Source organism: Diadema setosum, chromosome 15 (assembly GCF_964275005.1).
Source record: "Diadema setosum chromosome 15, eeDiaSeto1, whole genome shotgun sequence".
NCBI classification, from domain to species: domain Eukaryota; kingdom Metazoa; phylum Echinodermata; class Echinoidea; order Diadematoida; family Diadematidae; genus Diadema; species Diadema setosum.
Window position 1 is genome coordinate 33,776,605 of NC_092699.1, and position 21,091 is coordinate 33,797,695.

The window sequence follows — 21,091 nt, forward strand, 5'->3', positions numbered from 1 at the left end:
TTAGAGGAATATGTATGTAAAGTATGGATGCACGTGGGCTTAAACCTGATCTTCATTGACTAAAATCACGTGATGTGTATCACTAACAAAACAAAACAATAACAAAGCACGAGAAAATTACACTCTTAAAGGTAATAGCTGGTGCGTAATTGAATAGGTGCCTTTGTATTTTTACAGCAATTCTACTAACTAGCGTTATCAAAAGCGTTTGATTTGTGTGCCAATCATACTGAGTATCATCATTTTGATGATGTCGTGAAAGTATGAGTAGATATTATATGATACATAATATGCCGCATTAGGGAGCATGTATAAATCTAGCATATGTATTCAAAAAATGTAATTTTGTGATTGTTGCATTTTTTTAGTTGATCCATACTCAGTACAAATACATCCTTGTGGATCATCTCTGTGGCGTTGTTAGATTTCATATTTGATTATGGCTTTATATACCAAATCCATAGCCATTTACTGATATCGTGCAATTTTTCCTCCGCGTAAGCGATAGCAAGGAATAGTAAAACCTACATAGAGGACCAACCTATCGATGGTGGGGTAATCCCTCGAGCCCGACAGCAAAGTGTCATACGGCCCACGACCTTGACATTGAAAAAATGAGTCCATGAGTCTTACAGTCCACGAGTCATACAGTCCATGAGCTGGACATTAGGCACATAAGGCCCATGAGTCCAACAGTAGGCAAACAAGGTTCACGATAAGAGTCCGACACTTGGCAAAAAAGGCCCATGAGACGAACCTGCATATACATTAAGCCCCATGATGTTCTTGTTTGCCCAGGGTCCACAAGCAAATTTGAAAAGTTGCTATTTGGTGTAGATCACGCAATGTAATAACTTGAATTGAAATTCTCTGGTGTTTACTATGAAGAGCTGTAGATCTTGGTTTCCTTTTTTTTTTACCACACGCAAAATCATTATGATCATCTTTTATCTTCAATTCATACAATTTTTGCAAATATATCTTCAGCAAAAATCGTCCTGTATTATATCATAAATATCGATAAGTGTTAACAAATCAATGCTATTCATACCCAGATTACAAAAAAAAAAAAATATTGGGGTGGCTTAACATTACGTTTATCCAATATGTGATCAATTATATAAATCTATCTTCCTTTTCATACAAGTTTTGATTAAAGAACATTATTGCACCCTTTCAAATAATTATATATTTCTATTACAAAAAAAGTCTGGTTTTTAGATTCCAAATCCATGTCTCTACACCCACTTATCTCGACCAACGTTTGCAAATATTAATATAAAACTGTAGATTTTCTTAAATTCAATCCAGATAATTCATAATCACAAAGTGGAAAAAAATCTACCTCAAACTGCCCTTCAGCATTGATCAAATTATATCTACCAGCTCATATTTTTATTTCCATATAACAGACGTTTCAACCGAACTATCCGTTGTGCCTAAACAAACAATTTATAATTTCTATCCAACTCCTCCATTCTTGTAATCTTGACATTATTTCTTTTAATTCTGTCTTTCCCATAAAAAAATATTTGTTCAACCTCTGTCATTAGCCAATTAAGAACTGCTGTAAAAGATGAAAGATAAATCAATTTTTATTAGTATGTAGTCCCGTAGAAAATTTTAAGACCCGGAAAAGTTGTTATAGAACAGGGTGTTTTCTTTATTGTTGATTCGTGAAGGATACTGAAGTAAATTTAGCTTGGTTGCCACCTTGGAAACCTTCAGACAACTTTATTTAGAAGCCCGATACACTGTATGTAATATTGCTAATTGTAATACAGAAAGCCTGAAAACATGGGGAAAATAACTTTGAAGGCCTTTCTGTGACGAGGAATTAATTCATAACACCAATTTCTAATAAATTTCAAATGATATAAGTGGCTTGAATATCGTATTAGCATAATGAGCTAATTTGCTTATGTACAATAGTGAAGTAGATGGTAATATATACCATGTGTATGACCTGAAAATGTTGTTTAAAAGCACACATTTTGTTGTTGTTCTTGATTCATATTTAAGAGGGGTACCGAAGAAACTGAGCTTCGTTGATACCTTGGAAAACTGACACAATCATTAATGTATTAGTCTCTGATAAGCATATTCAGCTAATGAGCTCATATGACGTTTATTGATATTTCACAGCAGAAAGCCTGAAAACACATGTAAACTACGACTTTTCAAAGGTTTTTTATGACCGGGAATCCATTTATAACACCGGTTTGTACCTGTCTTAAATATCATAATAAGCAGAATAAGATGATTAGCATACTATGTATGTACAGTGTGCAATAGTTCATTAGGTGTAATGATATGCCATTAATTTTATATGACCTGAAAAATTTGGTATGTACAAGGTTTTTATCGATTCGTGTTTTAAATGGGGAAAACAATGCAGTAAACTATAAACTTGGTTGCCACTTCTCAACCTAGGGCAATTATCTTTGATTAGCCTAATAAGCATATTTAGCTAATTGATGTAATGTAATAATATGTTGTTAATCTTAATACTAGCACCTCTCATATTCTTTTTACCAATACCTTTGATATAATTTTATAATCTACTTTGTGAAATGTTAGTCCTACAGGCGCACCGATTTTGAACATGCCTAATATATTTTCCCTCCCTTTTCTCTATTAAACGCAATTACCCTTTTTTTTGGGTAAAATTGACAGATGCCCGTTATTATAAAAAGTCTTCATTCAACACTTCTTCCAAAATATCTCCCAACACACACACACACACACACACACACACGCACACACACAGGACTACAATACATAGGAAGATGTTTCGATAAGACAGATGATTAAAACTTCTGATGCCAAGTGTTTTATGTACTGAAGTTCGGACATGAGGCAACATAAAAGATATTGCTTTAAAAAAAAAGTTTAATTTCCAACTAAATAAAAATCACGTTATTCCGGATTCCATGATATCGGATGATGTCTCTTGTGGTTGGTTGTGTGGAGTAAGCAATGCATTTATAGGCCTATACAGTATATATTGGCTATATAAGCTATTATATATATACATACATGTATGTATATATATATATATATATATAGAGAGAGAGAGAGAGAGAGAGAGAGAGAGAATACAACATAGGTCTACATCTATAATTATCGTGTTACAAAATCTTAGATGTTGGTGCTGTGTTATCTCTGCCGTAAGTTCATTAGTTGGTGGGCCCTGGATATGCAGGCATCTCTCAACGTAACTTACTGATTATCAATAGGCACCTACACATGGGCCAGATTAGTTAGAGTCAAGTCGATCCTTTGATATGTCCAGCTATATCTCAACACTTCACAGGTTGTCTTCGTAACGTCTTGATTGTTGAATTAAACAAACATTTGCATAGGCTACAAAGTCTGTGCTGTAATCAACCTCGGGTTCTGGGAACTTATACCCGGTTTCCCTAAATCTTCTTTACGGCTTGTGTACGTAGGTATATGAAGCTAGAGTGTTGCCTACAAGAAACAGCGTCCTGCAGTTTAGTTCAAAAATTACGGTGCGTGCACTATAGAAGTGAGCCTTATACTTCCTACGAATACGAGGGTCTCAAACGCATGGGATATGAACATTGACTTCATGCGACCGCTGTAATGAGCAGAACATGTCGAAGTTCAGCGACGCGTTCCTCGTGCTGATGGTGGCCTTGTGCATCACGTACCTTCCAGTCCTCTGGAGAACGCAGCCGCCAATTGTTACAGACGGGTTCGTGGCCCCTGGCTTTGAGGAAGTCGCCAGAACATTCAGGTTCGGTGCTGTATTCTCTGTGCAACAGTTGTATGCTCCGCTCTGATGGTTTGCAATGCATGCACTATATTATGCGTGTGTACTTCACCCCTTAATAATTAATCTAACCATGAAAATGTGACTGTACACGCTTCATTCATTTGCACAGGGAGGTGAGACTCACCTCCCTGATTTGCACGAAACTGCCTTCGGTAGTGTTCCTTGTATGCCTGCTATAAGTAAGACCTACATGTTCAAGTTCCAGAGTTGATAGAAATTTCCTTTTGTCAACCACAGTCAGCAATTCTTTCTTTTTTACCATAAAATTGACATTTTCTAAAGTCAAAGTTTTTACTGTTTACTGATTTTTCTCCAGTATATAACCTTTCCGTTAATACGACAAAGTATTCAAGAGTGTCAGTTCTAGATGGTATGTTGGTACGGGCTTTTGAATTACCAGGCAATGTACAGACGAAGTACAACCTGCTGCGACTGGCTGCAGAGTGGACGCAGCTTATCGTTATGTCATATAAACCGATGGTTAATACAGCCAGTATCATCCACATCATTCTAGCTTAGAGTTCAGTATACATGCGGTATCATTCCTGGGGATCATACTATTCCGAGTGCGCCTGATGATGGCATGAATTCTGCATGCACATTGTCATTGCATAGCTATTATCTGAAGGTCCTATATAGTAGGCCATCGCTGTACGTGATGCATAGGGATAATCTAGTTCCAAAGGTATCGAGTTGATCTTTCCAACAATCGTATTTCCCTTTTCCAGGGGCCAGGGGGTGTTTCACAAAGACGTCAATCTTAAAAGTTAAGATGCAACTATAAAGCCGTGGTATATGATGTGCGTGTCTTCATAGTATCAGTCTCACTACCCCATGAAAATGATTATTTTGGAAACTAAACTGCGAAGAATGCAGCTATTAAATATACAATATAAGATACTAGTAAGTGGCAAAGAAAATTTACTGTAGATTTTGATAACAATTCATATAGCGGATCCTGAAAGGCCGGAAAAAAAAAATGGAACAGGGAAACCAGTGGCATGACCATGACTTAAGTTGATCTTAACTTTTATGATAGACCGTAATTTTTTGGGAAACACCCCATCGGTTAATAATAAACGAACTCGTAGGTCGTTTACCGTGTTTATTATTGAATTGGTGTCCATCAAAATGCAGACTTTCATCAGTACAACACAGTGTTACAATTATTACCACTGTTTGATTCTTCTTACTTAAGAATTGTTCATTGTCAAAGTTGTGGAAGCATGCGGTTTGAAGAACTAGAAAATAAAAACGATAGTTTCAACTATGGAGTCCACTGCATTCCCATACAGGGGAATACATACCATCATGTGCAAGCCTGTTTAGGCCTACGTTATTGTGATGTACACAGTCTACTGGCTGATCGAACTCGCTACTCGCGGAGCTTAGCTGTCGTTTTATTGCTGCCTACCTTTCTTGAAATCGTTTCATGTATAGTTTTTAAATATAAGCGAAGCTTGTGGATCTGATTGATTATGGTTGATTTGGAGCCTAATTTTCACGATCGTTTGAACAGGGCCAATTTTGAAAACGGCCTGGACTCACGAACAGGTGGCTAGCCTTCGCTGCGTACTACCGCGGGGAAAAGGTGGTGGACATCTGGGGCGGTTATGCAGACGTCGAGAGCCAGCAAAATTGGAAGCAGAATACGGTTACCATGACATTTTCCTCCACAAAAGGTGCGCTTTCCTCCAGGCAGGTGTGACGAAACGATCACCCAGGTATAGCTTGGACGAAATGATTAAGTGCATTATCATGTCCTGTGCGGAGTACCCGCTTGAATATTCAAATATTGATTGAGCAGAAGCAGGAATTAGGTCTTGATACAAGTTATGTGAGGTTACTACTCTGATGAGTAAAATCGTACCATAACTACGATGTTTGGCAGGCGACTGCGGGTCCCCCTGCGGTCCCCCTGTGACGTACTCCATAATATTATGATAAAAGTTAGTGTACAGTCACATAAGCACACTTTGTAATCTACATGTGTGTATTACTTTATCAAGTGTTTTACTTTATCAAGTTATTGTTTGCTTGCTGTCTAATACATTTAGCTCTGACAAATGCATCAAGTAATTCACTACAAGTACGACCATATATTCAGTTCAAATTCAAATTCAGTTCAAATTTATTTCATATATCCATTTTCTCAATAATGACATTACAAAATTATTGACAACAAAACAAGAGTACAAAATATATACAATCATGTCTTTTGATTGTAAAAGAAAAAGAAAAAGAAAATATACTTGACACAAATGTACATGGTCATATCGTATGAAAATGTCACCAGTAAGTATAAGAAATATGATGGGGCCTACATAAAAGCTTTAAAGCTTGTAAAACTGTAGGTTCCCGAGTTCATAGGCATATAATTTTACACGGAGAACGGATATGTTTGTCTTGACCAACTAAAATTACACCAGTACAAAAAATCGATGAGCAATAAACTAATGAACCACATAGATATCGCACAAACCAGACTGCATACAAATCTCGCAGTGTTTGAATAACAAAAATGCTATATTATTAAAAGATGTATCGGTACCATGAAATCACTTGAATAACTTGGTGCTGCGGACAAGGACAAAAGACTGGGAGCATAAAAAGGTTGCTAAAAGCTTGGTAGTGTGTATCCACTAAGTAATAACTGTTTTAATTTGCGTTTGAAGGTGAATAAAGATAAGGAAGAAGTAATATCTAGTGGGAGATCATTCCAATATCTGGGTCCAGTAAATATAATTGTCTTCTTTGCAAAAATAGTGCGAGTACGGGGAAGGTGATAGGCGTCACTCTGGCGAGTGGGATAACAGTGGATAGAACGATTCCTTTTGAACACGTGGATAAAAACAGATGGTAATTCATTAGTTGTTAGTTTATACATGAAAATTCCGAGATTATAATAAAATAGGTTTGAAATTTTCAGTTCTGTTTTGATGGAAAAACAATTGGTATGGGCAAAATATCCGGCGTGGTTTATGATTCTTATTGCACGCTTTTGAATACGGAGAAGGGAATCTAGTAATGAGTGAATTGCATTTCCCCACGCCAAAATTCCATAATTGAAGTGTGGAGATATTAAACAAGAATATGTACTCTGCAAAATATGAACAGGAAAAAAATGTTTGAGCTTATTCAAAATCCCAATATTTCTAGGCAAACATTTTACTTACAAAATTAACATGAGTTTTCCAGGATAATTCTTGGTCAATCCAAAGCCCTAAAAACTTTGTGTTATTAACCTGCTTTAAACATAAATCATTTATTTTGATATCATATGGAACAACATTCAAAGAATTACTAAATACCATATAATGAGTTTTTTCTAAGTTCAAGGATAATTTGTTCGCATAAATCCAGGATTGCACGGACCTGAGCTCAGTATTCATCAAATTTATTAATGCATTAGGGTCTCGAAGTGAAAAAAACAAGCTTGTGTACCATCGGCGAAACAAATGAATGACAAATTTTGCGATGATTTTGGAGGATCGTTTATGTATACGATAAATAAAAGTGGGTCCAAGAGGGAGCCCTGCGGGACTCCACATGAAATAGGCTTTAATTGCGAATCATGGCTATTGATATTAACAAATTGCTTTCTTTCTATTAAATAACTCTTAAACCATTCTAAGGGGGTACCGCGGATTCCATAGTGACACAATTTATAAAACAAGATTTCATGATCTATCTTGTCGAAAGCTTTAGAAAAATCAAGAAAAACTCCAATTGTATATATGTTCAAAACTATCTATAGCATGAGCTACCTTGTCTATAAAAGTTAGTAAAGCATGGGTTGTGTTGTAATGTTTTCTAAAACCAAACTGAGAATCCGACAGAATGTTATGATTTGTGAGAAATTTTAATAATCGTGTGTAAACCACCCTTTCAAGAATTTTAGAGATTGAAGTCAACAAAGAAATTGGTCGGTAATTATTCACCAAATCTTTCTGTCCCTTCTTAAAGATAGGGACAACTTCATCTTATTGGGGACTTTGCCATTACATAAGGATTGATTGAAAATGTATGTAAGAGGAGTAATGATTTCGTTTAAAACATTTTTTAAAAGAAAATTTGTAATTCCATCATATCCTGAACTTTTTTTATCGTTCAAATTCTTAATAATATCTATAATTTCTTCTTCAGCAATAGGTTCAAAAAATATTGATTGAGAATTCCTATACCTAAGTATCTATAGAATTCAGTTGATGATTTTGGGATTTCACTAGCAAGATGTGGACCAAGAGTTGCAAAATAATCATTGAAAGATTCCGCCATAATTACCGGGTCGTTAATCTGTCGGCCGTCCACTGAAATATATTTAGGAGGATCAGTATTATTTCTATGTTTGAGCACCTCATTAATCACCTTCCACGTACTCTTCACATCAGATTTATATTTAACAAACTGTCGGGAAAAATAATTCCGCTTGGCCATACGTATTATGGATGTCAGTATATTCCGATAACGAACATATCTTAATTTGTTTAAAGGGGATGGATCTTTACGATACTAATGAAAAAATTTATTCTTGCCGTTAATGGACCTGAGAAGAGATTTTGTAACCCATGGTTGTCGTGGTACTTTTGTATAATTAGAATGGTGAGGTCTTCGGAGAGGAACACAAGAATCATAATTAGCAATTAAAATATTCATAAAATTTTCAAAGGCTAAATCAATGTCGCTTTGACTGTATACGGTGGACCAATCCTCTGAACTTAATTTCGCCCTAAGTTTATTAAGGTTGGATTCAGACATTACACGAATACCTGGGTTGTGGGTGTGAGAAACATTAGCAGTCATAAAACTGGACACAAGGGCGTAAATTGGGAAATGATCAGTGACGTCAGAAACTATTATGCCAGATGTAATGTCAGAAAATAAATCATTTACAAAAATGTTGTCAATAAGAGTAGATATATCATCAGTTATTCGAGTCGGTTTCCTTATAATGGGAATAAATGATTTCGACAACATATTAAGATTAAGAAAATCTGCGCATAAGGGATTATCACTGTAATTAAGGAGATTGAGATTAAAATCACCCATGACAAAACATGTATTACTGTCAAAATAAGTGTTCGAGATAAGGCCGCAGAATAACTCTAAAAATTCAGCAGGGTTTGAGCTTGGGGGTCGATAAATCTCCCCAATTATATTACCTTTGTTTGGAGTTTTGACCTCGATAAATACACTCTCAAATGTATCTGACATCACGCTGTATTTTTCTAAGAAGACACAGTCTAAATTCTGTGACACATAAAATCCGACTCCCCCACCTTTCTTCCATGTTCTATTATTTGTTATGAGTTTAAAACCGTCTATAGTAAGCAGCGAAGAGGGTGATGTCTCCTTCCACCAAGTTTCACTGAGCCCGATAATATCATATTTGGATTTTAATATACTCACAAAAGATCAAAGTTTTTATTCAAGCTTCTGATATAAAGTCGTTGTGTGTGATCGTGTTTTATCACGGAAAAAAAAAAACAAAGCAAAAGAAATCAACCCCGATGAAAAGGTATTTACTGCGTCATAAAATAAACGAAAAAGCTTCAGCAGATTTTCTTTTTCTTTTTTTTTTTTAATTCAAACACAGGGGTTGCCGCAGTTTGCTTGGCCATTCTTGTGGACCGGGGCCTGCTGGACTATGACCAAACGGTAGCCACCTACTGGCCGGAGTTTGCACAGAAGGGAAAGGATAATATAACAGTTCGGCAGCTACTCGGCCATAAGGTCGGTCTTCTCTCTTAACCCCTTCATGTGCCTATGAATCTCATGTGTACAAATTTCACACACGTACCAATTAACAGTTACAGTAATGTGGCCTGCAAAGGGTTGATTAAACATGACACAATGTGCCAAGTCGATACTGTTCGCTGGCTATTACAAGTCGTTGTCAAGATTGGTTCTGAAGTCAGCTATACCATACTATTATAACATACCGAGTTACTACTTCGTGTACCAGTTGGTTTATGAGGAAATATTTCCTTGTATGTACTCCTTTTCTATTAAAAAAAAAAAAAAAAAATCTGCTTTGACATGTAGCAGAGCATAACATCACTACACGCTGATGAAAGATTCTTCAGTTTTTTTAATGATGGTTGATAAAGGAGTTGCGATATTTGTGTTCTTTATTTTTTTTTCCATCAAATTCTCGATAGGCCGGGTTGGTTCTTTCGGCTCCACCTGGCTTTACGCTGGAGACTCTACGCGATGTGGCAAAATCTGGCCAGCTGATGGCCGAAGCCGAACCACTTTGGGAAGTGGACGGAAAGACGCAGGGATACCACCTCTTCAGCTACGGACCTCTCACAAACGAATTACTACGACGAGTAGATTCTAAACACCGGACGATGGGAGAATTCTTTAGAGATGAGGTTGCCATACCTTTTGGTTAGTACATTTTTTTTTGTTATAACATAACAACAATTATCGCAATAAAGGCATTATTTACCTTTTGCAGATGAAACAAAAACTCAACTGTTATAGTGCTTTAGAAAAGTTCTGAATATCAGTTAGGGATAGAAACAACCAATGTAGAAACGTTTATATAATCAATTTTAAGTATTGTTAAATAAAAATGTGAACAATAGTTATAATGAAATTAATTTTCATCGCAATGAAAATTATTTTCATCGCAATGTTCATATTGCATATTCGGTCATTACTCCGGCAAAGGCAACTGAACGTGTTAACTTTAATGTCATTATCATATTGAATTTATTACCATTACAATTATTGTAAAGTAGTTGGAGTGGTACGCATCGTCTGTAACTTTCCCTTTCCCCCTACCCTTCCTTATTTCTCTCTTTCTCTATTCCCTATTCTATCCAGAGTAGGTACACTAGGTAAGCATAGTCTCCATACCGTCATGCCTCGGCTTATTTTGGAGACCCTTCTGTTTTAAGTTCCATAAGCTGTTTGTATTTGTCTTGTATAATGTACTAAAAACCATGTGTCGACATACTGTTTGTCATAAATGACATGTACATAATCATATCTGATGTATATCTGATGAATTAAGCAGAAATAAATCAAATCAAATCAAATCAAATCAAATCAAATCAAATCAAATCAAATATACATCTCCCTATAATTATGTTAGGCTTTGTTGGAATTTTTTATATGGTAGGATGGTCTGTGAAACAATTGATATCCACTTATGCATCTAAGTCGAATGCTTTTTATTCAATGCTACCAATGATAAACAGTATGCCTTTAGATTTTAAGGGTACAATGAAAAACGGAAAACAGCAACATTACCAAGATTCAACAACCCAACGGTGTGAAACCCCCTCGCCCACCCCTGCATGCCCCCCCCCCCAAAAGGAAATGAATAAAACATAATTACCTGGTGTGTTTGAGCTGCTCATGATTGCTTGGTGTTATAAAGTTTCCTCACATTTATTGTGCATGATCACTCGCGAAGCCATAAACGTTATAATTTGAAAATTTTCTCTCCCCTCACTGTCTATACGAACCCCCTTCCTCTTCATCTCACCCGTCCTCTCCTTCCCCTTTCCCCTTCCTTCCTCACCGCACCTACCCCCCCCCCCCCCCACGCCCTCTGTTTGAATTCGTTCACTATACAGGAATCGATTTCTACATCGGTCTCCCTCTCGAGGAGAATTACCGCACAGCTCGGCTTCGAGTCTCCGACACTTCGCCCTTAATCCAAATGTGGACAGGGCTAGCCAGTCCCAAGACTCGAAAAATGGCCTTACACACGATAAGGAGCGACTTGCTGAAGCGAGCCTTGCAAAACACTGGCGAAGCTGGTCAGGTAAAAATTCATTACCGTTGTATCAAATTAAGCCCAACTAATTATGTGATACTAGTAATCCACTCCTTCGGTAGCGCGTGTGTTTGTAATAATTATGTGTGTTTTATATGAGTGTTGATTTTAAAATTGTTTTTAGTGTACGTGAACTCCTTCTTTTCATTGCAATACCTCCATTAATTTGGATGACACTCATCGCAATTGTTAACAGGTTAAAACAATCTGACACTTGATAAGTGTCCGATTGTATAGGACACGTATTACATTGTTGGCAATAATTTGCCGAATGTAATAAATCAGTTATTTCGTTCTGAGTACAACTATTGCAAATCAATCCAATTCGATTCAAATCAATTCAATTCAATTCAATTCAATTCAATTCAGTTCAGCCCTGTTTAATACAATGCATTCTGATGAAACACAGTTACATGATATCAAAGCATACAGGCAAATGGAAATAATTATACCAAGCAGAGCCTTTAAATACCTAATGATATTTAGAAAGTGGAGGAATCAATTATTATCTGCTAAGACCAGCCTTTCAAGATAAATTTCAATCCATGTTATATGTCATTCTTGGAGATTCGAATTACTATATTCATGAGATGGAGGAAAAATCGTAATAGCGCAACTATTGTCCTCTCATTTAATGACATGATCTACTTTTCAGCTAAAATTATCTTTTGAAACCCTTTGCTCTCCACATCATTTCCCTCTACAACATGTGATTAATCTTTCCATACACTTCTGCATCTTTCCAAACGTATACACGTTCATCTAATGATCAAGGAAATATGTATGTTCTATTATTAAGTTGCCATATTTTTTATCGTTGTTTTCTGAAGACCTCAAAACTTAAAAAATTCAGTGATTTTAAAATTGCTTAAGCGCTGTTTAAAGTAAAATAAATGGCTAGACTTCTTTGAACATATACTTTAATAACTGTGATATTTTAGTACGATCTGTTTACTGTAACATTCTAAAAACATATGACTATGAATAATACATGTTTTAATAATATCATAATAATAATTATAAATATAATAATATTTGATAACATTTGTTTTGTTTGTTTTTTCTTACCATGTGTCACAGGCAAAAATATTTAATAATCCTGAAAATCGGGCCCTGGAGATTCCTTCCTGCACTGGCTTCGGTCGAGCTGAATCTCTCGCGAAGGTAACACGTCATTAATCTTTTTCAAACACTATTACCCCTGAACCTTACCAGAGAATGAATTTATGACCTCATACAGAGATTATTGACTGTAATTACTATGGCAAGTTCTTTGTGTGTGCTTGGTCAACGCTTCAAAAACTATAATTGTAAATGATCTTTGCGGAAACTTCAACTCGTCATGATTAAATTGATTCATCTGATTCTAGAGTATTATCGGTGGGCCATTATAAAGTCACAGCAAATAGTTGTTGTCTTCATGACCATTAAGAGGACAGAATTAACATTATACCATATGAGTGAAACGTTTTCTCCAAAAAGATCCCATTGTCTTTACCCATGAAATGTGGTATTTTTTCATTTTCTCATAAGAATCAATGACAATTAATGCGGTAATTGCTTTAAAACCTCTGATAAGCCGTTTCCTGCCGTAATTATAAATGAGTAATGACGGACCATTTTATTTGCCTGCTCCCTCCATTTGAGATTTTAAGACAAGATGTAGATGTAGTCACTAATCATTCACCAGTTGTAGCTATAGGCATACAGGGCAAGCCTTCAGCAAGTTTTGTGGTTGCTAAGGCAATCTTTTGTCATCTCAGTTTGTGAACAAAACGTGCATAGAATTGGAAACACTTCAGGTTGATGTAACTTGGGACAAACATTTAAAACTTGGCTCTGTCAAAAGATTTAATAATGTTTTACGTTCTCTTTCATTCTTGAAGTTTTACGGAATACTCGCAGTAGGCGGTACAGATCCAGCCACAAATCGCACCCTGCTCTCACCAGAGAGAATGCACGATTTCGTGAACGGTGGAACACCAACTTTAGACCTCACATTAGGGTTTCACATCAACTTCAATCTTGGATTCGCTGTCGGCAATATATACAACGTAAGTGTAGCTGAATGTATGATTGTATTCCGTAACACGCAGCTCGCGCTCAAAAACTAAAAAAAGAGCGTACTTCTTCGCAGTGCCACTTGCACACCTGAATTTTGTACACTTCTCTGTAACTTGAAGTAATAATATATGAGTGATGTTATTGTATATGACGGTATTGACGATGACAGTTATTGTAATAGAGAAATGGAGAAATACTTTCGTTCTTATATAATTTTAAACACTTGTATTTGTATAATGTATACATCATTATAAATATATATGAGTTTATTGAACAACTCATTCTTATTGGCGAAATAATGCATTACTAGTTTATTTCTTGATTCTTCGCTATATTGGAGCCAATACGTGAATTCGCATTATATACATATATATACACACATATATATATATATATATATATATGTATATATGTGTGTGTGTGTGTGTGTGAGTGTGTGTATGAGTGCAATTTATGTGTCATTATATATATGCGTAGATGATGCACACTTTGTTTTTCATTCATATTCATATTGTCACATGTTTATCTGTTGTTTTTAGTTTCAGGATGGTTGTACTGTATTTGGCCACGCTGGAGCTGGGGGGCAAATTGCGTACGCCGATCCCAAATCGCAGCTTGGCTTCTCCTTCGTCAGCAGTTACTTGGCGCCGACTATTGCTAGCGATGACAAGCGGAATGTGGAACTTGTTAAAACTCTTTATTCTTGTATTAAAAAGCTTGAAAATAAATAGATTTCTGATCTCAGTCTTGAGAATACACAATGTATTTACAAAGGCCTGCTCAATCGTGCAATAAATTAAATTTAATGTCAGGTATGCCAATAACAATAGTGATTTTGTATTCAAAGCGTTATCTTGAATATTGAAGGAAGTAACAGAAAAAAAAATCCAGCATTTATAGCGTCAAGGAGGCACTGGCGCCCCCATCTGAGAAAACTAGAACTAGAATAATTGGTGTACCATCTTGATAACAAACTCGCAGATGTTTGCAAAACTAGAACTAGAATAATTGGTGTACCATCTTGATAACAAACTCGCAGATGTTTGCAATTATAGGGGGAGAACCTTGTATTCTTCCCATAATTTAAATTGGCTGCTTACAGCCCAGTATTCTCATCGTATACACTAAAACATTTACTTTTCATTCAAGCAATCACTGTGTTTGGACAGTACTGTGGTCTGATTATGAATGCGAGGACAATTTGCAACACTTCAGTATACTTATCGATATGAACCTGACGAAGATAAGCTGAGGTTTGCATTTGGGTTTATACACAAGAGCCACAATATTCGTCTGCAATATGAAAGATTGCTAGTATGTTGTGTTTGGATGTGCCGTTCGTTGGTCGTGCTGCAATGTTACAAAGAAAGTGAAAATGCAAATTTCTCTCTAAATATTTCTCAAGGTAATTAGTGGCGTGTTGGTGGCAAGGGCAGTACCGTTTGGCAAACATGATTATTTTGTATCGTTTTTTTAACAAGAGGACAATCGAAAAATATCGCTTGTTGTGCTCAGTTTTAGCAAGTTGGTCAGTAGACAGGACTCAGTATGCCGTGATTTGGACATTAATGACGTCCTATAATAGTGTGTACCTTCAAACGTAAACGTAAACTTTAAATAAAGTTTAAAGTCGTTCATATACAGAACAGAATAGACAGATATATAGACAAAACACTGTAATGCCTCATCCCTTCTTACAGACATAAATAAACGAAAGCTGTGAACAAATAATTTGGTTTCGTGTTTGCAATCGTTTGTAAAAAAAAAAAATAAAATAAACAAATAAATAAATCCAAACAACTTGTTGAGAGGATGAATAAATGAATAGATATGTATGATATATATATATATATATATATATATATATATATATATATAGGGGAGTCTCCCCAGACTCCTGAAGAAGGTGGAGGCCACCGAAAATTTGAGTACAATAAACTCATTCTTTATTGGCGAAATAATGCATTACTAGTTTATTTCTTGATTCTTCAGTATATTGGAGCCAATACGTACATTCGCAACATATATATATATATATATATATATATATATATATATATTATAATACCATATGCATATAATTCTACATCTATTATATTTATGCTTATGATAATTCTCTAATAACAATGAACGATTATGCATGAACAGAGAGTACTTTACCCCTACAATCTTTAGAGCCTAATACACAGATGTACAAATTAATATGACTAATGTCTCATGAAAAAGGAGCTAGCAGGCCAATAAATTGTAAAGGCGCTTTGTATACCTCTGCCACAGTGGCTATTCAGATGACATCACAACGTGTACATTGAATAATGTTTTCCAATTCATCACTGCCTCCGTAGAATCATATAAATCATGTAGAAAACACAGGAGCCCATGAACATTCAGTAATGTTTTACAGCCTGTTTTAGCTGTGTTTGTTGAGACTCTGCTGTCCTTTGTCCCTCGACGAAGGACGTTTTGCAGCACAAGGGTAAAGAGTGACTGGCAAAACGCATTACCGGCTGACTGGCCCTTCATTTAATTCACTCCTTAAGGCATTATTTTGCATACTTTAGAGTGTGTACAGTGTTCCAGAAGTTACCAGGAAAACGTGAGTGAAAATACGATATCCTTTTTTCCCTATAGCAATGTATCAATAATTACATAGGTCCTAATTTTTATAAAGAAAGACTATGATTAAAAAAGTAAACAAATATGAATGTGATAGCTAGAACAATATCAATGAATGACTAAGTGAATAAAGGTAATAAAGGTAATGCATAATATACATTACCTTAATTCACTTTGTCATTTATAGATATTGTTCTAGCTATCACATTATATTATTATTGATTCTGAGTAGACCCCTTAACTTAGATAGGAGGGCCATAAAGTTGTTGATTATTTCCAGCCATTGCTATCATAGGTACCCGTCTGTCTGCTTCCAGCGAGACATCGTGTGGTAAGGATATCTTTTCGAAGCTTGTAATTTAATATAAAATTTTTATAACGTATAAGAATTTACATCCTAACAACTAGCTGACAAACATTGATTGTGGCCTCATGCAAGCGGCTTGAATGAGAGAACATAAAGGGCTGAATTGGGGTTGGTTTTTATGCCTCCGCCACGAAGTGGTGCCGGAGGCATTATGTTTTCGGGTTGTCCGTCCGTAATGAATTTTGTGGACAGCGTAACTAAAAAAACATTTTGAGGTATCCTAATGAAACTTGGCATGTATGTGTATTAGGGGGTGAAGTTGTGCCTATCAACTTTTGGGTGCACATGTTCAAGGTCAAAGGTCAAGGTCAAATACGTAAAATTTGACTATTTCCACCATATCTATGCAACGCTTGAAGATATTTTCTTGAAACTTAGTGTATACATGTATTACCCAATTAAGATTCTCTGGTGAAAGTTTGGGGTTATGAGGTCAAATGTCAAAAGATCAAGTAAAAATATCAAAACTTCACTTTTTTCTCCTTACTTGGAAATTGTTTAAGGTATCTTCATGGAACATAGTATATATATATATATATATATGTACTGACTGGCAGTGATTATCTAGAGAATTTAGGGTTCATGGGGTCAAAGGTCAAGGGCAACACTTCAAAATTTTACTATTTCCCTTATATTTATGCAATGCCAACAAGATTATTTTTCTTTTACACTTGGTGTATGCATTTATAACCTAACAGAGATTCTCTGGAAAGTTTCTTTTTTTTTTCTTTTCTTTTTTTTGCCTCAAAGGTCAAAAGGTCAAAGATCAAGTGAAAGCGCTGAACTAACTTTTTCCTCCATATCTCGGAAGTGGCTCAAGTTATCTTGAAACTTACTTCATATTTATGCATGTTCTGCCTGACAGTGATTATCTTATGAATTTTAGGGTCAAATGCCAGATGAAAATGGTAACAATTTACTATTCAATACAGAAATTGCACTTTTTCTCCATACCTTGAAAATTACTCAATGCATAAACATATGAATGGGTCAAAGTCAAGTTAAAGTCCTTGAATCCCCAAATACATGCTCTCCTATTCATCCAATTAATATTAAAGCTAGGTCAAGGAGAAGATGAACATTCAACACATTTGTGACAAAGTGTCATTTTAATATTTTGCCAATTTAGTGAAAATGTAATCACACATTGTCCACATGTGCTATAGACCTATTAGGAGAATCATGCATTATGGCGGAGGCATACTAGTCGCATAGCGACATTTCTACACCAGTGGTCCTGTAGTTTGTTTTATTTCCAAGTACACATATTGTTGTACAAAATAATGAGAACCTAGCTAAATCCTAAGTGATAAGTCTTTTTTTCTTTGCATATTTGAACATTTTGGTTGTGTGTTCTCATTTGCTTGCTTTTATAAACAACCCATATCATGATCGTAATTTGCATCATATTTATTATAACAGAATTTCGTGTACAAGTATTTCTCCCTCCATACTACACAATCATAGTGATTAGGTTTATACATTATTTGTATTTGTCATCTTCTGTTACTTTTGGAAAGGATTTTCATTACATTTCTTTGATTTTGCATATTGGCATCCAGTGGTATTCCCCGCTTTGAGGCAACTTACTACTTATTCTTAGTCCGCTGATCACTTTCCGGGCTACGTATCTCAAGTTACGTAGTTCTGCCAGCTCAATGACGTCATTTTTACCCCAAAACCTTGATATTTGAGATATTTTTTTTTTTGAATGACAAAGAGTTAACATCATATCTTAACATATTAAGCATGATGTTCTGAAAAACTTAATAAGCCAATAAAACAAAAAAAAAGGTCAAAATCGAGATATGTATAGTTCTGCCTAATCACGGCCGTTTTATAGGGGAAAGTGTTATTTATACGTCAGGTGCGTAATATTACGCACTTATAGCGTAGAGAAGAAATGTCAAAATGTAAACTGTTGCTCTTTAACGTCTGTTGCTGCTATCAACACGACCTCATCCATTAAAGCAGTCGATGGCTCCACCTTCTATACTTTTTTCCCTCAACTTGTGACACAGATTGTAATTTATAAATTTCGCATAATCATGAGATGTCAATTCAATTCACTTCATGAACGGTAGGTCTTCTGAAGCGCGAAAACTGGACATCGCTGCAATGGCCCAACAAGTATGGATGATCTGTACCTTGCTACTCGCTAGTAAGTTACGCTGTGTGGTTTAATACTTCACTCAAAAAATGTATTTTGAACTTGCAATGTTTATAGTACCAAGGAGGATAAAGAAAAAATGAGAAAGCAATGGTGTGAATTTCTGCCATCTCATTGTTACTATACGAAGCAAAAAAAAAAGTTTTTTTTTTGTTCTGACCACTATTGTTTCATTTATACAACCTTGAAAACTGTTCGTTTTTAGTCTTGTTGTTGTCATTGTTGTCATTGTTAGTCTTGTCATGACTGTTTCCCCTAATACTACTCCACTAACTTGTCAATTTGCATAATTTGTACGTCACCTGTCACATACAAATCCCGTAGTTAGGCTGATTATTAGGGGGGCACACAGTAGGTTTTTTTTTTCTTTTTTCTTAACTAAATAGTGTCAACATCAAACAGACAATACTAAATTTTCTTGAAATCGCAGTGAGCAGCATTTATTTTGTTTTTTTTTTTGGAATATTTCAAATGCTTCATACATTTCCACAGCATAATAGCGATGGCAGATGAGTTAAGAATGTACACATGTCCTTCTCTCGTACGTTGGTCCATACCAAATTCCCATCATGGCATTTCATTTCATTTCATTTCATTTCATTTCATTTCATTTCATTTCATTAATTTCCAAATTCTCATTAAAAAGCAAAGAACAAGGTGAGAATAATATTACACTGGATGACATAATACATGAACAAGAAAAACAATATATATATATATATATGTAACGAGCTGAAAAATGGGGGGCTCCCGAATAGGATGGGCATTATAAAGGGACTGATAAGAAATTAGAGGGTCATGAAGTAGATAGGGCAAAGCACAGGGTGAAAGAATAAAGGGAATAAAAGGGAAGGAATAAGGTTCAGACAGCGGGCTTAGGGCATGGCAGGACAGTGTAGGGAACCAGACAAAGGGAATAAAGAAGAAGGACATTTGATAGACATCAGGTGATTTTTTAAAGGACAAAGAAATAGATACGACTGGCAGGATGTTAGGAGTATATGTTTGATAAGGAGTTGAGGTGTTTAACGAGAATATTGTGGTAGTGTGAGTTAAATCGGGAATCCTGCTGGAGGAGTAAGTTAAAGGGCTCATAGCGAAGCTGGGTTTTGTTTTATAAATATTAGGAGGAAGGGAGAGTGTCAGGTTGGGTTCGAGACGCAGGTAGGTTACGCAGGTGAGAGGAGAGGGTCAAGTCGGGGACAGGTAAGCGGATTGGTCGAAAGAGGGTTGTCAATAATCTAGGTGTGGGAAATTAATTAAAATGATTGGATAATGGAATTGTAGGAGGGATTTAAGGGTTAGTTTAAAAGGGCATGTATTGTGGGGAGAAGACAGATTTTGAGATTTTGAGATTTCAGATTTCAGAAGACAGATTTCAGAAGACAGATTTCAGAAGACAGATTTTATCGAGAGATTTTTCATCGAGAGATTTCAGGAGAATTTGGTACACACTTAGAGAGAGATTTCCGGACACAATGTGGAGAGAACTTTGCCAGATAGATTGAATCTTAGTGAAGATGTAGCCCGTTGGCATCAAATTTTTGAACGTTGGTGAACGTTGAACGTTGTTAATGGAGAGAGAGCCGTGGGCCGAACTTTACTTCTGACGTGGGGAACGCCGTCCGTGCCACTGTCCGAAGAGTTGCCATGTAACAAGCGGAAAAAAAAAGATTGTAACTTGTGCACAAACCCCACCCCCGAGGCCCACTAATGTTTTGAGGAGAACCAGAAGGAAGTGAGGCGCAGCCGGAGACCAGCCGCAGGTGCGACGAACGCGATTCGGGCCGAAGTGACGACGGCAGCCATCGACGGAGCTCCGGGTAACGTCGGCGACTAGGACTGAGAGAAGGAAGGGCTTCCATAACAACTGCAGTATTCCGCGGACAATTTCCCTCTCCCTATTAACCCCCCCCCCCTTTTTTTGCACTTGCACCCGAGGCCATGTAAGTAAAAATAACCGAGATTGAATTATGCGCATGCTTGGTTATATTGTATCAGAATGTTGAATTGCCCAGCAACTGTGGGTTTAAAGTGATTAATAAGAGGAGATTTTCCCCTTAAATAAATACCAAAGTAAATTTATGAATTTGATGTAACGGTTGTTTAATTTTTGTTTTTAAATAAATTTAATTAATATTGCTGATGATGTGGCAGGTGTGTCTATAAATCCGAGTGCACTAACCAAATCCCCTCGCGTCTTACAGACCGGGCGCGAGCCCAGCCATCCCCTGCCGCTGGTAGCCCCAGCCCAGGGTGGTGAGCTGGGGCGGGAGA

General features: G+C 36.2%; 1 pseudogene; it reads left to right on the forward strand.

The window, feature by feature from the left end:
* Nucleotides 1-3,620: 3,620 nt before the first annotated feature.
* On the forward strand, nucleotides 3,621-20,654 carry LOC140238703 (beta-lactamase domain-containing protein 2-like; annotated as a pseudogene).
* The last annotated feature ends 437 nt before the right edge of the window (nucleotides 20,655-21,091 follow it).